The following is an 18,121-nucleotide window of genomic DNA, read 5'->3' as shown; positions in this document are numbered from 1 at the left end:
CGCAATGAGAAGCCTGCGCACCACAACGAACAGTAGACCCCGCTTGCCGCAACTAGAGAAAGTCTGCGCGCAGCAACAAAGACCCAACGCAGCCAAAAATAAAATAAATAAATAAATTTATTTTTAAAAAAACAGCATTAAGTTATGGGTCCATTGATATGAAATTACATGTGTATACATGCTTATGCTTTACATGGGAGAGAGAAACAACACAGAAAGAGACTGATAATACCAAGCAAGGGTCCAGGCTGAGTGCCAGATAAGTAGTACAGGCAGCATGTGTTTGTTCTCCTACCTGCTCACTCATCCTCCTCTCCACATCTACACTTTGTTCCAGAAAGGATTTAACAGCAGCAAATCCACATACGCCACAAGTTCTTTAACTCTGCCCATCCTCCCTCACCCTTTTCCCTGCTCTTCCCAGAAGCCAGGACAGTGACAGGGTGAAAGGGATAAAAGCTTAAGATCAAGATAAGCTGAGTGGACATAAGACGGATGGAGGGACACCCCCACAGATCTGGATGGGATTCCTCTTATTGCAGCACATGGGAAACATCCTGGGAGGCATATTTCCCCCCTGCAGATCTATAAGATATGAAGCAAAGCTATCTGATTTAGATTCCCTATTATATCTCCTACTAAACCCCAAATGCCTTACAGGGCAGCCAGGAACAAGACTGACTCATTCACAGGGAGGTGACAAGCCACAGCAGGCCAGAACACTACCCCTGGTACACGAGTGCCTACATCTTCCTTTGAGCAGAAAATGACACAGAGCTGAGCCCTTTTTGCCCCTTACCTTATCCCTTCCTCCATGCCTGCACCCAACAAGCTGTCCTGGCTATACATGACTACCCTAGAGATTCAGATTTCCCCACTAAGATTCTCAGGCTAGGTCCCTACCAAGAAAGTTGCCCAAAGTGACCAGCCATGCTAGTGTACACTGGAACATTTCCAGCTGCGACGCAGTTTCGAGTATATCCCTAGATCCAGATATATTTGCTCTCAAATATGTGGGAGCAGAATACACTTCTTGCTTGAGCATAAAGCCACACACAAGAAATTGGCAACTTCATAAAGGTGGAATCCATGTTGCTATTCCCTATTTCTGTAGCCTGAGGGTAGCAGTGGAGGCACACAAATAGAGGTAGGGGACCTAGGGAAAGATTTGACTATTTCAAAATATTTCTCAAACACTCTCTGTCACCTCTTGGATACCTACTATATGCCAGGCCTTGTGTTAAGTGCTTTCATATACTTACACCAAAATTGACAAATTACTTTTATCAAACATTCCTATTATGTGCTACTGAATTTAAGACACCTAAGGCACACACAGGTCCAGCTGCCCTGCTGACAGCTGAATACCCAAGCTTGAAATTAGGTAGAGGGTAGAAATCTAAGACTTCCCTTGAGGCTACAACACAGAAGTCTCACTGCATACTCTCAGGCCACAGCCTCAAGGCCCCATTCCAGCTTCTGCTCTCTCTCCTGGGCTTGCAGCAGGGAACTTCACACACAGACACACACACACAGACACACACACACACACACAGACACAAATCCTCCAATGTCCTTAGTCTGCAAGTGGAAGAAATTCTTCACTAGGGAAGAGTACAAGGTGAATCAGAGAAAAACCAAAGCAATCATCTCTTCGGCAGAGGAGTCTCTTTCTCTCTTTATCCACTTCTCTCTTGTCTTTCTTGAATATGTAGTTACTGAGCAACTTCTATTATGCTTATCACTATAGGATATAATCATAAGACATGCCTCCTGCCCTCAAGAATTTACTCTGTTTAGGAAGACAAAATTAACACACAGGAAACATGTTATTGAAAAGGGGGACTCCAATGTATACGTAAAACTGAAACAGACTCACAGATACAGAAGACAAACTAGTGATTACCAAAGAGGAGAGGGACAAATTAGGTATTACAGATACAGATACAAACTACCATGTATAAAATAGATAAGCAACAAGGATATATTGCATAGCACAGGGAATTATAGCCATTATCTTACAGTGATTATCTTACAATGGAGTATAATCTGCAAAAATACTGAATCACTTTGTTATAAACCTGAAACTAATATAATATTGTAAATCAACTATACTTCAATAAAGGGGGAGGGGCTCTAAGATTTCTAGTGCAAGAGTGGTGCTAGTAACACAAATGGAGGGATAAATGATGTTAGACACACGGTACACATAGGTATCTTCAATTTCAACACAATCTCCCCTTTTTTTGTTCTATTCTTAGTAGAAATGTGTTTCACTTCAAGAAAAATCTCAAATACAAAAATCCAATACATAAAGTTGGGAATCATTCACTAGAAAAAAACCAATCTCTTTGCTGTAAAGTTTAGGGAGATACCATTTAACCTGCCCCCAACCCATGTTCCTGTTGCCCCATACACACACAACGTTTACATTCAACTCTTCAGGTTCACAGGGTGAAGCAAAGTACTTTTTAAAAAAAATTATAAAGGGCAATATATTGGGAGATGAACATATATAAACAAAATGTGGTACAAACAAAAAATGAAATATTATTTAGCCTAAAAGAGGAGGAAGTGCTGTCACATGGTACTACATACAAGAACCTCAAGGACCTTCTGCTAAGTGAAATAAGCTAGACACAAGAAGACAAATAGTATATGATTCTACTTATATGAGGTATCTAAAACAGTCAAATTCCTAGAAACAGAAAGTAGAAGGGTGGTTACCAGGGGCGAAGGGGAAGGAAAAATGAGGAATTGTTGTTTAATGGGTATAAGAGTTTCAGCTGTCCAAGATGAAAAAGTTCTGGTGATCTGTTGGACAACAATATGAATATACTTAATACGACTGAACTGTGAACTTAAAAATGGTTAAGACAGTAAATTTTATGTTTTTTATCAGAATTTTTTAAAAAGGTAATGCACACATGGGTTAAAAAAAAATTTCAGCAACACAAAAAGATATCAAAAAACACCACAAAAACAAACCTCCAGGGGTAGTCTGGGTATAACAAGTATATAGAGTCCTCCCCTTTTTTCATTCAAATACGAATACTAGCATGCCACAAACTCTATTTTGCTTGCTTTAGTTCTCTCTTAACAATAGATCTTAGAGATTGTTCTATATCACTGTGTGAATGTGTGTGTGTGAGGGTGGGTGCACCTGTCTCATTCTTTTTAACTGCTGTATTAATATGGTGCTATCCACCATAATTTACTCAACTAGTCCCTTATCAATATAGTAAGATGTATTTTTAAGCAAAATGTGTTAAAGGCTTTGCACACTGATTTTGCACATTTTTCCCCCTCAACAAAAACGTTCAGATTTTACTCTTCATAATACCTCCAAGCAACTATAAATGATGACTGACATTCGCTTTAGTTTGAATTTAATAGTGTTTCACCTTGGCTCATTTCTACTAGGTTGTATGTTGACTTGTCATTGTCACAAGGAGTCACCAACAGTATGATCAAGGGAATACATGAAATACACACCATCCTCTGAATATTATGGTCACCCTTTACTCCATCATCCTTATAAATGGTTTGTCAATAGTACAGCCGTCCTCCCTTATCCATGTGGGATACGTTCCAAATCCTGGACCCATGAATAGTACTGAACCCTATATATACTGTGTCTTCCTATAGCATACACAGCATGGGTATGCTGAACAAAGGATGAGTCACGTCCTGGATGGCAAGGAGCAGGATGGCACAAGATTTCATCACACTGCTCAGAACAGTGTGCAACTTAAAACTTATGAATTGTTTATTCCTGGAATTTTCCATTTAATATTTTCAGACCTCAAGTAATTGAAACTGTGGAAAGCAAAACCTCAGATAAGGAGGAACTACTGTCTACCCTTTACTGTGTTTAACTCTGAGAAAATTAAAAATACACACACACACACATACACACACACACACGTCCATTATTTAAGAAATTTTTTTTAAAAACACCTCTTTCGGGCTTCCCTGGTGGCGCAGTGGTTGAGAATCTGCCTGCCAATGCAGGGGACACGGGTTCGAGCCCTGGTCTGGGAAGATCCCCCATGCCGCGGAGCAACTAGGCCCGTGAGCCACAATTACTGAGCCTGCGTGTCTGGAGCCTGTGCTCCGCAACAAGAGAGGCTGCGACAGTGAGAGGCCCGCGCACCACGATGAAGAGTGGCCCCCACTTGCCGCAACTAGAAAAAGCCCTGGCACAGAAACGAAGACCCAACACAGCCATAAATAAATAAATAAAACTTAAAAAAAAAAAAAAAAAAAAACCACCTCTTTCACCCAGTGTCTCTGGGTCTGCTATTTGGTTTCTTTTAGGGAAAGCACAGTGAAATAGAATGAGTGAGGGCTCTACAGACCCTCTGAATCAGGGTTTGAATCCCGTTTCTGCCATTTCCAAGTTAATCCATCTCCCAGAGCCTCTGGCTTGTCATCTGTAAACCAAGGGCAATACCATCTATCTCTTGCATAGGGAAGATCGCCACAGAGGGTGAAAAGTCCATTCAAGAGGACCAAAGTGCTATCTCTATTGAACTAGCACTGCCTGGGGAAGTCAAAGAATTGCTTAGAGAAGTGGTAAAGGACAAGAAGGAATGTGACCAGTCAATGAGAGAAAGGGTGCTCTGGCAGAGGTAACACATGCACAAAGGGTGAGAGTTCTGCAGAGCCACAAAGCACCAACACACTTACTGACAAGAAGGTGAAAGGCAATTTAGTCAACAAATCCTTATTGAGTACCTCTATGCACTAGGCACTGAAGACAAAACCATGAGCAAGAAGGTCCCTGCCCTCATGGAGCTTATACTCTAGTAAGAGGGAAAGATAAACCAGTAAAAAGCATTAAGTCGTCTAACGGAAACAAACAGGTGCTAAGGTAATAACATCGTGTTGCTTTGTATGGAGAGGCCAGAAAAGACCTCCAAAACAAGATAACGCTCAACTGAAACTTAAAGGCAAGTGATAATTAATGAAGTGAAGAGCACGGTAGAGAGTATTCTAGGCCAAGTCCCTGAAGCCAGAGAACTGAAAGAACTGCAAGCAGGTGAGGGTGCATGCCGGAGATAAGGAGGAGAGGGGCTTGAAACGAGACTTAAAATACAGGCAGGGGCCAGATCTTGCTAGGCCTTGTAGGCCACAATTTGGGTCAAATTGTGCAAGACTGTTTATTCCAACCTGAGACATTTGGACTTGATTGTATAGGTAACAGGAATACAAGAGAGGATGTGAAAAGGAGAGAGACAAGGCTGGGTTGTTTTATAGAAGGATAGTGGAAGTTGTTTAGAGGACAGCTGCAATAGGGAGTGACAACAGCTTGGAGACCAAAAGAGAGCCTACTTTAGGGCAGGGTCACTGTGTACAGAAAAAGAGGCATCCCAGAGGCAAATCTGAAGTGCAATTGGCAGCCTTCAAAGTCTATGTTCTAGCCTGCTTTCTGAGTCCAAAGTCAAAGTCCACAGTATACTCCAGAACTACTGACCTGCCAGGGGGAATCATTAAGGCCCTCTACCTCATCTGGGATCTTTGCCTACTATGGCAACGAGAAGATGAGGTGTCAGTACATAGGGACAGTTATCCACTGTCCCCACTGGAAGACAGGTGACAGATTAAGGTTCCTGGGACCTTAGGATCCAAGTAAAGGGTTCAAAACCCTTTCCTTGCGGCTTCCCTGGTGGCGCAGTGGTTAAGAATCTGCCTGCCGGGACACGGGTTCGTGCCCCGGTCCGGGAAGATCCCACATGCCAGGGAGTGGCTAGCCCCGTGAGCCACAACTACTGAGCCTGCGCGTCTGCAGCCTGTGCTCCGCAACGGGAGAGGCCGCGACAGTGAGAGGCCCGCGCACCGCGATGAAGAGTGGCCCCCGCTCGCCGCAACTGGAGAAAGCCCTTGCACGGAAACGAAGACCCAACACAGCCAAAAATAATAAATAATAAAAATAAATAAATAAATAAGAATAAATAACAGTGTGTGTAAAAAAAAAAAAAAGAATCTGCCTGCCAATGCAGGAGACACGGGCTCGAGCCCTGGTCTGGGAAGATCCCACATGCCGCGGAGCAACTAAGCCCCTGTGCCTCGACTACTGAGCCCGCGTGCCACAACTACTGAAGCCCGTGAGCCTAGAGCCCATGCTCCGCAACAGGAGAAGCCACCACAATAAGCATGTGCACTGCAACGAAGAGTAGTCCCCACTCGCCGCAACTAGAGAAAGCCCGTGCACACCAACGAAGACCCAACGCAGCCAAAAATAAATAAATTATTAAAAAAAAAAAAAAAAACCCTTTCCTTCCCCTCTAGGGGAGCAGGGGTCAACACAGTCCTCTAAGTCAGAGTTTCTTCAAATATGGTCTGCAGATGATGACTGGTGTGAGAGTCACCTGGAGGCCAATCAAAATGCAGATTCCTGGTTACCACCCATACCTACTCAGTCAGGAGAGCAGGAGTAAAGACCAGGAATCTGCATTTTAAATAAGTAGCCAGCCCCTCAATACTTGCCCCCATGGATAATTCTGATGTATTAAAGCTTCAAAACCATAGCTCCAGGAATAGGGCTAATGGAGGAAGGCCCTCACTTGAGGGTGAATGGCAACGTCAAAATTAGGGGACTACATAGAACCAAGAGTCAAGCTGGGCATGAAATAAACTAGAAAAATAAGTCAGAAGGGATTATGAAATTTGAAGGTCCCCCAAAGCAGAAAATAGAAGGCAGGACATCAGAGCATGGGGATTAGAGAGCAGAGGAATCAAAGACAGAGAGCACTCCTGGGGAAATCACTAACAATGGCCATGATCTCTGGCTGCCTTAGGTTGGTTTCCCCAGTGGAGCACTAGGAAGGGAGTGCAGATGCTTCACCTCACACAGGCCAGGTGACCGGGCCTTAGACTGCCCAGTATGTGCACACAATCACTCCATCCAACAATCAAAAAGAGAATGACACTCCTCCTCAGTAAGTACTGTTTCTATCCCAATGATTCCCCTTCAGCATCCACCACGATGCCAGCTACTGGTCAGTCTGTAGAAGAGCGCCAGGCTAAGTAGAAAAACATACAGAACACCTCTAAGGGGTAATGACCAGCCCTACTCACCAAGATTCTCTGCTTGGCACATCAGAGCCCCCTAATGCTGCCATAAACTCTAGGACAATTCCAGGTCAGAAACTTTGAAGCCCACTGCCTTCAACCTTCAGATCCTACCATCCATGCATACCCAGCCAGTCTTCCACTACTCCTTACTACGCCTCACCAAGAGAGTCCCAACCTATATTCTACACTCCCATGTCCCTCCCCAAAATTGAGAGAGAAATTCCACAAATTCAGGTTAGGCAGGGAGTCCTGAACTTCTGAGGCTAGCTCCTATGCCTAGTTTGGTAGGAGGAGGTAACCTGAAGGAGTGCCTACCCTACCTGAAGGGAATATCCTCAGCCTACCTGAAGGGAGCACCAAGACTGCTACAGGCCTCTGTACAGGAGACTTTTTAAAAATATGAGCAAGTTGAACCTAGTATATTTAAAAGGAGGGAAGGGAGGCTATTCAGAGCAGAAATTAAATTGGGGTATTGGGGGAGGTAAGGTAGGATTTCTGGGGATTTGACTTTAAATACCACATAAAATACAAAGCAATACAAAATTTAGCTCAAACCCTTATATGTCAAATACCTGATTGTTCCTATAATCCAAAAGCTGGTTCCACACTAAAGAAATAAGACAGCTAAAAGATGATTTTAGTAATCCCAAAGATTATTTATGGCCTTAATCCTGAACTGCTTGCTCTGTCCCTTCTTACACTCCACCCACTACCCTGGTTCTCTAGGTTTTTGACCTAATGATTTAGCTTCCTGTTTCATCTTTCCCTCACCTTATACCTAAGGTCTTTTGCTTCCTTCCTTGCTTAGGACTGCACTCCACTCAGTTATTCTGCCATCAGCCACTCGGAATAAATAATCTGCCTATCCAGATCCTCAACCTTGATCCTAGGCACTCAGGCCCCCTTCATGGCCAAGTCCCCTGCCAGGCTTACCCTTATTTTATGAAGATGTCCTGGAGAGAGACAAGCATGTTAGATGGTTCATCCCAAGTATGTTAGTTGGTTCATCCTGGCAAACACTGGAATCACCAAAGGTGGAATAAGGAGAATAACAATGAGCCAGGTCAAATGTCTAGACCTCCCCCTGACATTCTAAGGCACACCTTCTTAGCCCTCAGGTGATATCCCTAGTACTCCATCCCTCCTGCCCACCACCTACACCTCAAGGGATCCTTCTATCCCACAGCAGCTAGGACTAAGAATACATGGTGAGCAAGACATAGGCCTTTGTCTGATAGAACTTACAGTTTAATGAAGGAGAAAGACAATTAAATAATCCCAACATGTATGATAGTTAAAGGCAATGCACGCGTAGCTGTAAGATTAAGAAGGCTAGTCAGGTGAAGTTACACCTAAGATGAAACTTGAAGGATCAATAGGAGATACCCAAGCAGTGGCAGAGCATTTAAGGAAGCATGTTCTAGGCAGAAGAAACAGCGTATGTAAAGGCCCTGCAGCAAGAAAGCATATCTGAAGAGAGATGAGATGAGCTGGGGAGGTCAAGGTAGAGAGAATACTGGGGCAGATGCTGCTGGAGAGACCAAGAAGGGTCTTATAAGATATGGAGCTGTTTTATCATTCACTTAACAAGTATTCACGGAGTGCTTACAATGCTAGGCATTGTCCTATGTTTTATTTATAACAGTAAATGAAACAGACAATGTCCCTGTTCTCAGAGAATTTCCATTCTAATTGGAGGAGACTATAAACAAGTATGTGACTAAACTAGAAAAATATCACTTATTGATAAGTGCTATGCAAAGAACTAAAATAGGTGATGTGCTAGAAAGTATGTATATGGGTGGCTACTTTATAATCATTAGGTGGTCAGGGGAAAGCCTCTCTGAGGAGATGACATTTAAAAGTAGGTCTCTAAATAAAAAGGAACCAGCCATTCAAAGACCAAGGGAAAAAGCATTCTAAGCAGGGTTAACAATACACACATGCAAAAGCCCAATAGTAAGATCACTGAAGCTTTTTTAAGCAGAGGAGTTAGATCATGATCATTCTTACATTTTATAAAGATCACTCTGGCTACAATGTAGAGAACAGAATGGAGGTAGGGGAGAATAAGATTAAGACTGGAGACAGAGATGAGAGTGGATTTTGTAGACTAAGGGAAAGAAGAGGAAGAAGGGCACAGGAACAAGGATGATGGTAATAGCTAATACTCACATAGCACATACTAGCTGCCGATCCACTGTTCTAAGCACTTTTTATATATTAATTCATTTAAACCTCACAAATACTGTATCTTATAAATTAGGAAACTAAGGTAGAGGATAGTGGCAATGAAGAAGAAAGCAACTGGGGACTTCCCTGGTGGCACGGAATCCGCCTACCAACGCAGGGGACATGGTTCGAGCCCTAGTCCGGGAAGATCACACATGCTGCGGGGCAACTAAGCCCGTGCACCACAACTACTGAGCCTGTGCTCTAGAGCCCGAGAGCCATAACTACTGAGCCCACGTGCCACAACTACTGAAGCCCGCGCTCCGCAACAAGAGAAGCCACCGCAATGAGAAGCCCACGCACCGCAAGAAAAGAGTAGCCCCCAGTCGCCGCAACTAGAGAAAGCCCACACGTGCACAACAACGAAGACCAAACACAGCCAAAAATAAATAAATAGATTTATAAAAAGAAGAAGAAGAAGAAAAAGGCAACTGGATCCAAGAAATACTGGGGAGGACAAATCCTATGATAGGCTGGTTGTCAGCTGTGGGAAGGGAAGGGGTAGGACTTAGAATGACTACTAGGCCTTGGGCCCAGCAACTGCGTGGGTGGTGGTGCTATTTACCATGTGACAGGACACTGGAGGAAGAGCAAGAGGGGAAGAGCAGAAGGCTGCATTTCGCTGAGTCTTCAAAACATCCCAGTGGAGCTGTCCATGTGAACAGTTGGATAGTCTGGTCTGGAGAGAGATTTGGTCATCATCCATGCGTAGATGGTAACTGAAGCTGTCACAGAAGTTGAGATCACCTACGGGGAGCAGGAAGAAAAGGAAAAAAAAAAAAGCCTAGGAACAGATTGCTGACATTTAAAACACAATAAGTTGAATAAACAAATAAATTTTTAAAAAATACATAAGGAAAATTTAAAAAAAAATTTTTAAACACAAAAAGAATCATTAACAGCAACAAAAAACTGGAAATACCTTAATGTCCCTCAATAGGAAAACAGATAAACAAAATACAGTAGATCTAGTCTATGAAATATTATACAGCAGCCAAAAAGAACGAGAAGTATCTTTATGTACCAACATGGAATACTGTCAAGGCACATTACTGAATCAAAGAAAGAAATATAAAAATGATACATAAAATGTGACCCCATTTGTGTAAATAAATAAAACATGGCAATAGCATTTTAAATATTTTCTGGGACTTCCCGGGTGGTCCAGTGGTAAGACTCCACGCTTTCACTGCAGGGGGCACAGGTTCAACCCCTGGTCGAGGAAGTTCCACATGCCGCATGGTGTGGCCAAAAAAAAAAAATTTCTGGGTTCATACATACATACACAAACACACACAGAGTGTGGGAGGTACATTCTAAACCACTAACAGGTTGCCTCTGGAAATACAGAAATAATTGAAACAGGGGAGCGGGGAGCAGGAGTATTCAAAATATCTACAATGTTCTGAAATTAACAGTTTTCAGTATGTTCGTATTTTAATTCACAACAGAAAAATGTGTTCCAAAACTGGAAATTCATAATACTTGTGTAAACCGTGGAAGATTAAATGTGATGTTATTTTGACAATGTTTTAAATTTTAGAGTCACATTTTATTTTGATCTGAATTTTTATCAAGATGCTGAAACTGGTTTGTTTGGAACTAGTTTGTCATACATACTGTGCATAATCATAGTATTTATTTTCTGGGACTATTGTGAATGTGTAGACTTATGTTTATTGCTAAGGGAACAATTATTTATAAAATAATATTAAATCCAGTATTAGCTGCCTATTTCAGACACTTAATACTTGCAGAGACCCATGTTACACTTACTACACTGAAGTTTTGGTTGTTTGCTTTTTTTCTGTTTTTTAAAAATTTATTTGGCTGCGTTGGGTCTTTGTTGCTGCGCGCGGGCTTTCTCTAGTTGTGGCAAGCGTGGGTTACTCTTCGTTGCAGTGCGCAGGCTTCTCATTGCAGTGGCTTCTCTTGTTGCGGAGCACGGGCTCTAGGTGCACGGGCTCAGTAGTCGCGGCTCGCGGGCTCTAGAGCAAAGGTTCCGTAGCTGTGGCGCACGGGCTTAGTTGCTCCACGGCATGTAGGATCTTCCCAGACCAGGGATCAAACCTGTGTCCCCTGTATTGGCAGGCGGATTCTTAACCACTGCGCCACCAGGGAAGTCCCGAGGGTGAGTCTTTAAAAAAAACAAAAAAAACAAAAAAACTTCAGGACTTCCCTGGTGGCACAGTGGTTAAGACTCCGCCTGCCAATGCAGGGGACACGGGTCAAGCCCTGGTCCGGGAAGATCCCACATGCCGCGGAGCAACTAAGCCCGTGCGCCACAGCTACTGACTCTGTGCTCTAAAGCCCGTAAGCCACAACTACTGAGCCCCTGTGCCACAATTACTGAAGCCCGCGCGCCTAGAGCCCGTGCTCCACAACAAGAGAAGCCACCGCAACGAGAAGCCCGCGCACCGCAAGAGTAGCCCCTGCTTGCCACAACTAGAGAAAGCCCGCACGCAGCAACAAAGATCCAACGCAGCCAAAAATAAATAAATAAATAAATAAATTTATTTAAAAAAAAAAGAATCACCCTCACTGTTGAAAGTAAATGTACTCTTAGGGTGCAGATACTAGTGTTCCAATAAGCATGTGATTATATTAAGGTAGTGGTAGCAGGAAGATAATCTTGATTCCGTTGGGAATCTTAGGTTTTCTCATACATTTATTGGGAAAATAGTTTTTCCTGTACTGCTGAAGTTTCTTTTTGGTAAACAGTATCTTTCTAAAAGAAAAGCATGAAGGAGAAATTGAGGTGTGTACATTTCCTCAAATGACCAGCATTGTACAAGATACTGTGTATCTTGCAATGAACAGTGTGGAAGCTGTTCATTTTTCAATCTGAAGTAAAATACATTCAAGAATTTTAAAAAAAAATCTACAATGTTTTGACTTTTTTAGATTACTATATTCTCTGTAAAATTAAAGATCAATTTTTCAGAAAATAATGGGCATTTCTGTACCTTCTACTCAGTTTTGCTATGAACCTAAAACTGTTCTAAAAAATAACTCAATTTTGAAAAGTGGGAAAAGAGGGAGCCTACAAAGGACATCCTTTACTTCAGATAGTAAATTTTCTCTGTTCCTTCCATCCCCGACTGGCTTGATGTTTAGATCTTCTGGCTTGCCATCTGCCCATGTCTGAGAAGTTAACACCAAGCCCCCCTAATTCCATGCTCTAGCCTGAATCCTTGGCCCCAGGCCAAGTTTGGCCACAGATCCCCTAGACTGGGCCAGAACCCCAGGAAGGGAGGTCAAATACCAAAGTCCTAAACAAATATGGGAGAGTAAGTACAGATGCCAGCTTCAAGGACAGGGATCAGGTGGCCTTACAGGCCAGCAGCAGCCTCCAAGGGGAAGAAGTATGTAAAGATCTGGAAGCAGCTCTGCAGTGCTGGGGGATGAGGCTAAGGGGCAGTCAGACAAAACTGGGGGAAGCGGTATGGGCAAGCTGAAGAAACAGCCAGTTCCACTTATAAAGATTCCAAGCGAAGTGCCATAACACAGTGGAAACGACATTTACAACAAAAGGAAGAGGGGAAGCTGCATTCTGCGAAGGGGTTGGGGGCATGGTGGGGGGTGGTCTAGGGATATCTAGAGGAATCATTCCCCATCAAAGCAGCAATTCCAGGAGGCACAGTGTAAAAGTTTAGAAACTTCCTGGAGCAGCAGAAAGAGGCCAGGGACTTGGCTTCTTCCTGAAAAGAAGGTTCTATAAATGAGGAGAAAAGACACTGAAATAAAGCCTTTCCTTCTTCAGTAAACCAAAGGCAGAGAGATCACGGTAGACCTCTGGTGACTGTGCTCTTAACTTTCAACTTTCTGAGCCTGAAAGACAACATGTTTGGTCTACATGTTTTCCTGGTTACCCGAAGAGATGACGCTGCCTAGCTGAGGTCTTACCCAACAGCTGACTCACCATCAATTAGTCTGTATCACGGCCTGCTGCGCCTCATGCCTCACACAGTCACATACTGCACGGCTCTGGAAAGAAAACAATCTGGTGTGAGCTGTCAAAGTCCTCTCGGTACCTGACCTCACCCTCTGGGGTAGGTTTCATTTCAAAACTGAAAGGGACTGAAGGGCTGGGGAAATCCAAAGATCAACAGAGCCAGGAACAGGTGGTTCCCAGCAGAAAAGGGTCCCAAGCTGGAACTCAAAACAGAAACCAGACCACTGATAAGACAGTTTATGATATCTGTCTCCAAGCCTTCAGATGCCATTTACATATTTTCCAATATTTACAACAGGGCATGACCACACTTATCCAACTTCTGACAACTAAATATCGAATTCTCCAAATGTTCAATCAAGTTCCTGGCTTTATTAAGTTCTAGAGCTTTGGGGTATCTCCAATAACTGGGATAACGGGGTGGGGGAGGAACTTCTGAATTTTGCAGTCCTTCATATGGGTCACATTTTAATCCTAACGAATTCTATCATCTCCTCTTCCTTCTTCATTTCCTCATGACCCCTTGGAAAAATTCCTGTCTCACTAAAAAATTTCTGATTAGTTCATAATGGCTCTCTCACTAGAGCAATATTCAATACAATGAAAGTGTACCTCATCAAAGGAGTCAGGTTATTTGCTTGAGGTTCATTTTAACTACCTGAGTGACCCTTAGGTAAGTCATTTAACCTTTCTGGGCTCAGTTTCCTCATCTGTAAAGTAAGGAGGTTGGAAACAGACAGAAGGAAAGCAATAAAACTTCCCTGAACTGAGAAAAGACTTAAGTTTTTAAGTCTAAAAGGTTTATCAAGTGACAAGCAGGGTTTTGTTTTTTTTTAAATCAAACCTAAGCCTATCATGATGAAACACTAAGCATGAAGAAAAAATTTACAAACTTTCAAAGAGAAATGGTTATTACTTACAAAGGAAAGAGAAACCTATTGGCAGTGGACTTTTCATCTGTATTACTAGAAACTGGACAGTACAAGGCTGCATACTTTGTAGAGACAAGGACTACTATTCAAGAATCCTTGGGAATTCCCTGGCGGTGCAGTGGTTAGGACTCTGTGCTTTCACTGCCGAGGGCCCAGCTTCCAGCCCTGGTTGGGGAACTAAGATCCCACAAGCCGTGTGGTGCAGCCAAAAAGGAAAAAAAGGAAAGAATCCTAAACCCAGCCAAGACATCATTCATACATGAAGATATACACACACACACACACACACAAATAAATAAGTAAATAAATAAATGGACCATCCATGCCCCTTGTCTAAGAAAATCACTCAAAGTATCCTAGTCAAATTAATATTTAAAATTGGAACAAAGCCGAGAAAGACAAAGTATATGCAAGACATGTTTCCCCTCCCCCTAAGAAAACCTTTTCATGAAATTGCACCCAGCGACTTCTGATAGCATTTCCAAGTACAAACAGAAACCATCCTATACACAACCCTCCCTGGCAGTCTGGGTTTGCGAGTTGTACATCACCTAGTGGCCTGATGAAGTAAATGCAGTTTCATCAAGTGCCCGGATAAACTTCCAGCCATTTTGTGATCTCTGACAGTGTGTACGGGGCAGCAGCCTGATGTCTTAGAGATTCTGAGTAGGGGACTGCAAACCCACCAGGCTCATATAAAACTGTATAGATTCAGCTCACTAACCATTCATTCTCCAAGGATGCGGGAAGGGCCCACACTTTGTGCTAACTAATCACAAGATGTGAAGCATAATTTGTTGCAAGGCTGCACTTGCAAATAGTGAGAGACAGAGAATGCTTTTGTGCAGACCAATCTGAACTGAAAGCAAGTTTAGATGCTATGAGAAAACTGCAAATACTCCTTATAAACAGGAAGAACGTCTCCAAACATTCACAAGATTGGATGTGGAAGATGGATTATATTTACCCTGTATGGTTCCAGGAGACAGGCCTATAAATGATGAGAAGATACCTCAATTAGATTTCAATTCAAAACAAGAAATAATTTTCTATAAGTGAGAGCTATTCAACAGTATAATGGGAGAAACCATAAACAAAATGAAAAGACAATCTACAGAATGGGAGAAAATATTTGCAAACAATACCATCAACAAGGGCTTAATTGCCGAAATACACAAACAGCTCATACAATTCGATAACAGAAAAACAAACCACCCAATCAAAAAATGGGCAGAAAACCTAAACAGACATTTCTCCAAAGATGACATACAGAGGGCCAATAGACACATGAAAAGATGCTCAACATCGCTGATTATTAGAGAAACGCAAATCAAAGCTGTGATGAAGTATCACCTCACACCAGCCAGAATGGCCATCACTAATAAGGTCTACAAATAACAAATGCTGGAGAGGGTATGAAGAAAAGGGAACCCTCCTACATTGTTGGTGGGAATGTAAATTGGTGCAGCCACTATGGAAAACAGTATGGAGGTTCCCTAAAAAACTAAATATAGAGTTGCCATATGATTCAGCAATCTCACTCCTGGGTACATATACGGAGAAAACTCTAATTTGAAAAGATACAGGCAGCCAAGCTCCAGCTGAAGGAGAAGTAGGGTAAGTAAGGAGGTCTCTACACCATGGCTCGTACAAAGCAGGCTGCCTGCAAATCGACCGGCGGTAAAGCACCAAGGAAGAAACTGGCTACAAAAGCCGCTCGCAAGAGTGTGCCCTCTACTGGAAGGCTGAAGAAACCTCAGCGTTACAGGCCTGGTACCGTGGCACTCCGTGAAATCAGACGTTGTTAGAAGTGTACTGAACTTCTGATTCACAAACTTCCCTTCCAGCAGCTGGCACGGAAAATTGCTCAAGACTTCAAAACAGATCTGCGCTTCCGGAGTGCAGCTACTGGTGCTTTGCAGGAGGAAAGTGAGCTCTATCTGGCTGGGCTTTTTGAAGACACCAACCTGTGTGCTATCCATGCCAAACGTGTGACAATTATGCCAAGCGACATCCGGCTAGCACGCCGCTTACATGGAAAACACCCTTAAGAATCCACTCTGATGGGACATAGTTCATTCTTGAAAAAAAAATTTCTCTTTTTCCTGTTATTGGTAGTTCTGAACATTAGATTTTTTTTCCCCATGGGTCAAAAGGTACCTAAGTATATGATTGCAGGTGGAAAAACAGGGGACAGAAATCAGGTATTGGCAATTTTTCCATTTTCATTTGTGTGTGAATTTTTAATATAAATGCGGGGACCTAAAGCATTAATGCAAGTCAAAATGTTTCAGTAAACAAGTTTCAGCAGTTCAATTTTATAACAATTATATATAAACCTGTTAAATTTTTCTGGACAATGAAAAAAAATACAGGCACCCCAAAGTTCATAGCAGCATTATTTACAGTAGCAAAGACATGGAAGCAACCTAAATGTCCATCCACAGATGAATAGATAAAGAAGATGTGGTACATATATACACAATGGAATATTACTCAGCCGTTAAAAAAAATGAAATAATGCCATTTTTGGCAACATGGATGGACCTAGAGATTATCATACTAAGTGAAGTCAAAAAGAGAAAGACAAATACCACATGATATCATTTACACATGGAATCTAAAATATGATACCAATGAACTTATTTACAAAACAGAAAAAGACTCACAGATATAAAAAACAAATTTATGGTTACCAAAAGGGAAAGGGGGTGGAGGAGGGATAAATAAGGAGTTTGGGATTAGCAGATACAAACTACTATATATAAAACAGATAAACAGGGTACTTCCCTGGTGGTCCAGTGGTTGAGAATCCGCCTTCCAATGCAGGGGACACGGGTTCGATCCCTGGTTGGGGAACTAATAAGATCCCGGAGGCCGCGGGTTAACTAAGCCTGCATGGTGCAACTACTGGGCCCACGCACTCTGGAGCCCATGCGCCACAACTAGAAAGAAGCCCGCATGCCACAACGAAGAGCCCACTCACCACAATGAAAGATCCTGCGTGCCACAACTAAAACCTGACACAACCAAATTAAAAAAAAAAACAAAACAGATAAACAACACTGTCCTACTGTATAGCACACGGAACTATACTCAGTATCCTGTAATAAACCATAATGGAAAAGAAAAAAAAACAACTATAATGGGATTCCTCAAGAAGTGATGAGCTTCCCAGCAATGGAAGTATTCAAAAATAATTTAAATCAGCTGTCCCCAACCTTTTTGGCACCAGGGACCAGTTTCATGGAAGACAATTTTTCCACGAAAGGAAGGTGGCGGGGGGAGAGTTCAGGCGGTAACGCGAGCGATGGTGAGCAGCAGATGAAGGTTCGCTCGCTCGCTTGCCCGCTGCTCGCCTCCTGTTGTGCGGCCCGGTTCCTAACAGGCCGCAGACTGGTACCAGTCCGCGGCCGGGGGGTTGGGGACCCCTGATTTAAATGATCATCTGTCCGGGGACCATATAAAGCAATTCTGTAACTGAACGGAAGTCTGGAGACAAGGAGATTGATTGTATTACCTCAAAGGCCCTTTCCAATTCCAAGTGTCTGTCATTCTATTAAATAAAACAAAAACAAAGCAAACAAATAAACAAAACAAAACCCACTAATAAATAACTAATGAGTTTTCCCTCTGCATTTTTTTTCAAGGTCCGACCAAGAAGCCAGTACAACTTAGTGGGTTTGATACCACTTTCCACTTAAGTAAATGTGGACAAATTACTTAACTCTATTTGCCTCACACTTATTGTCTGTAAATTTAGAACAATAATAGTACCCATCTCATAAGATTACTATGAAGGTTAAATAATATGATACTTTATAAAGTACTTAAAACAGTGCCTAACAAAGAAAGTGTATACAACTAGCAGGTAGCTGTGGTGAATGGGAGTGGGGGTGGAAAGTGAAACCTAAATGTGCTG

At 42.6% G+C, this 18,121-nt stretch overlaps 1 long non-coding RNA gene and 1 pseudogene across 3 annotated transcripts in view; one reads left to right on the top strand and one right to left on the bottom strand.

Annotated features, from left to right (window-relative positions):
* Nucleotides 1–18,121, bottom strand: part of LOC309611670 — an 85,816-nt gene that overhangs the window by 50,794 nt on the left and 16,901 nt on the right. The window contains exons 4-5 of one of the 2 annotated variants that reach the window (XR_014234649.1): nt 13,235–13,299; nt 9,878–10,059 (exon numbers count right to left, since the gene is read on the bottom strand). This is a non-coding gene — a long non-coding RNA (uncharacterized lncRNA). The remainder of the gene's footprint in view (nt 1–9,877; nt 10,060–13,234; nt 13,300–18,121) is intronic. The other variant, XR_014234650.1, reaches the window with a different exon arrangement.
* Nucleotides 13,309–17,710, top strand: LOC309611666 (histone H3.3 pseudogene; annotated as a pseudogene). Its single transcript has one exon. The product of its transcript is annotated as a histone H3.3 pseudogene (transcript).

Source organism: Balaenoptera borealis (assembly GCF_965194805.1).
Source record: "Balaenoptera borealis genome assembly, chromosome: 15".
In the NCBI taxonomy this organism is placed as follows: domain Eukaryota; kingdom Metazoa; phylum Chordata; class Mammalia; order Artiodactyla; family Balaenopteridae; genus Balaenoptera; species Balaenoptera borealis.
This window is presented reverse-complemented; position numbering and strand designations above follow the sequence as displayed.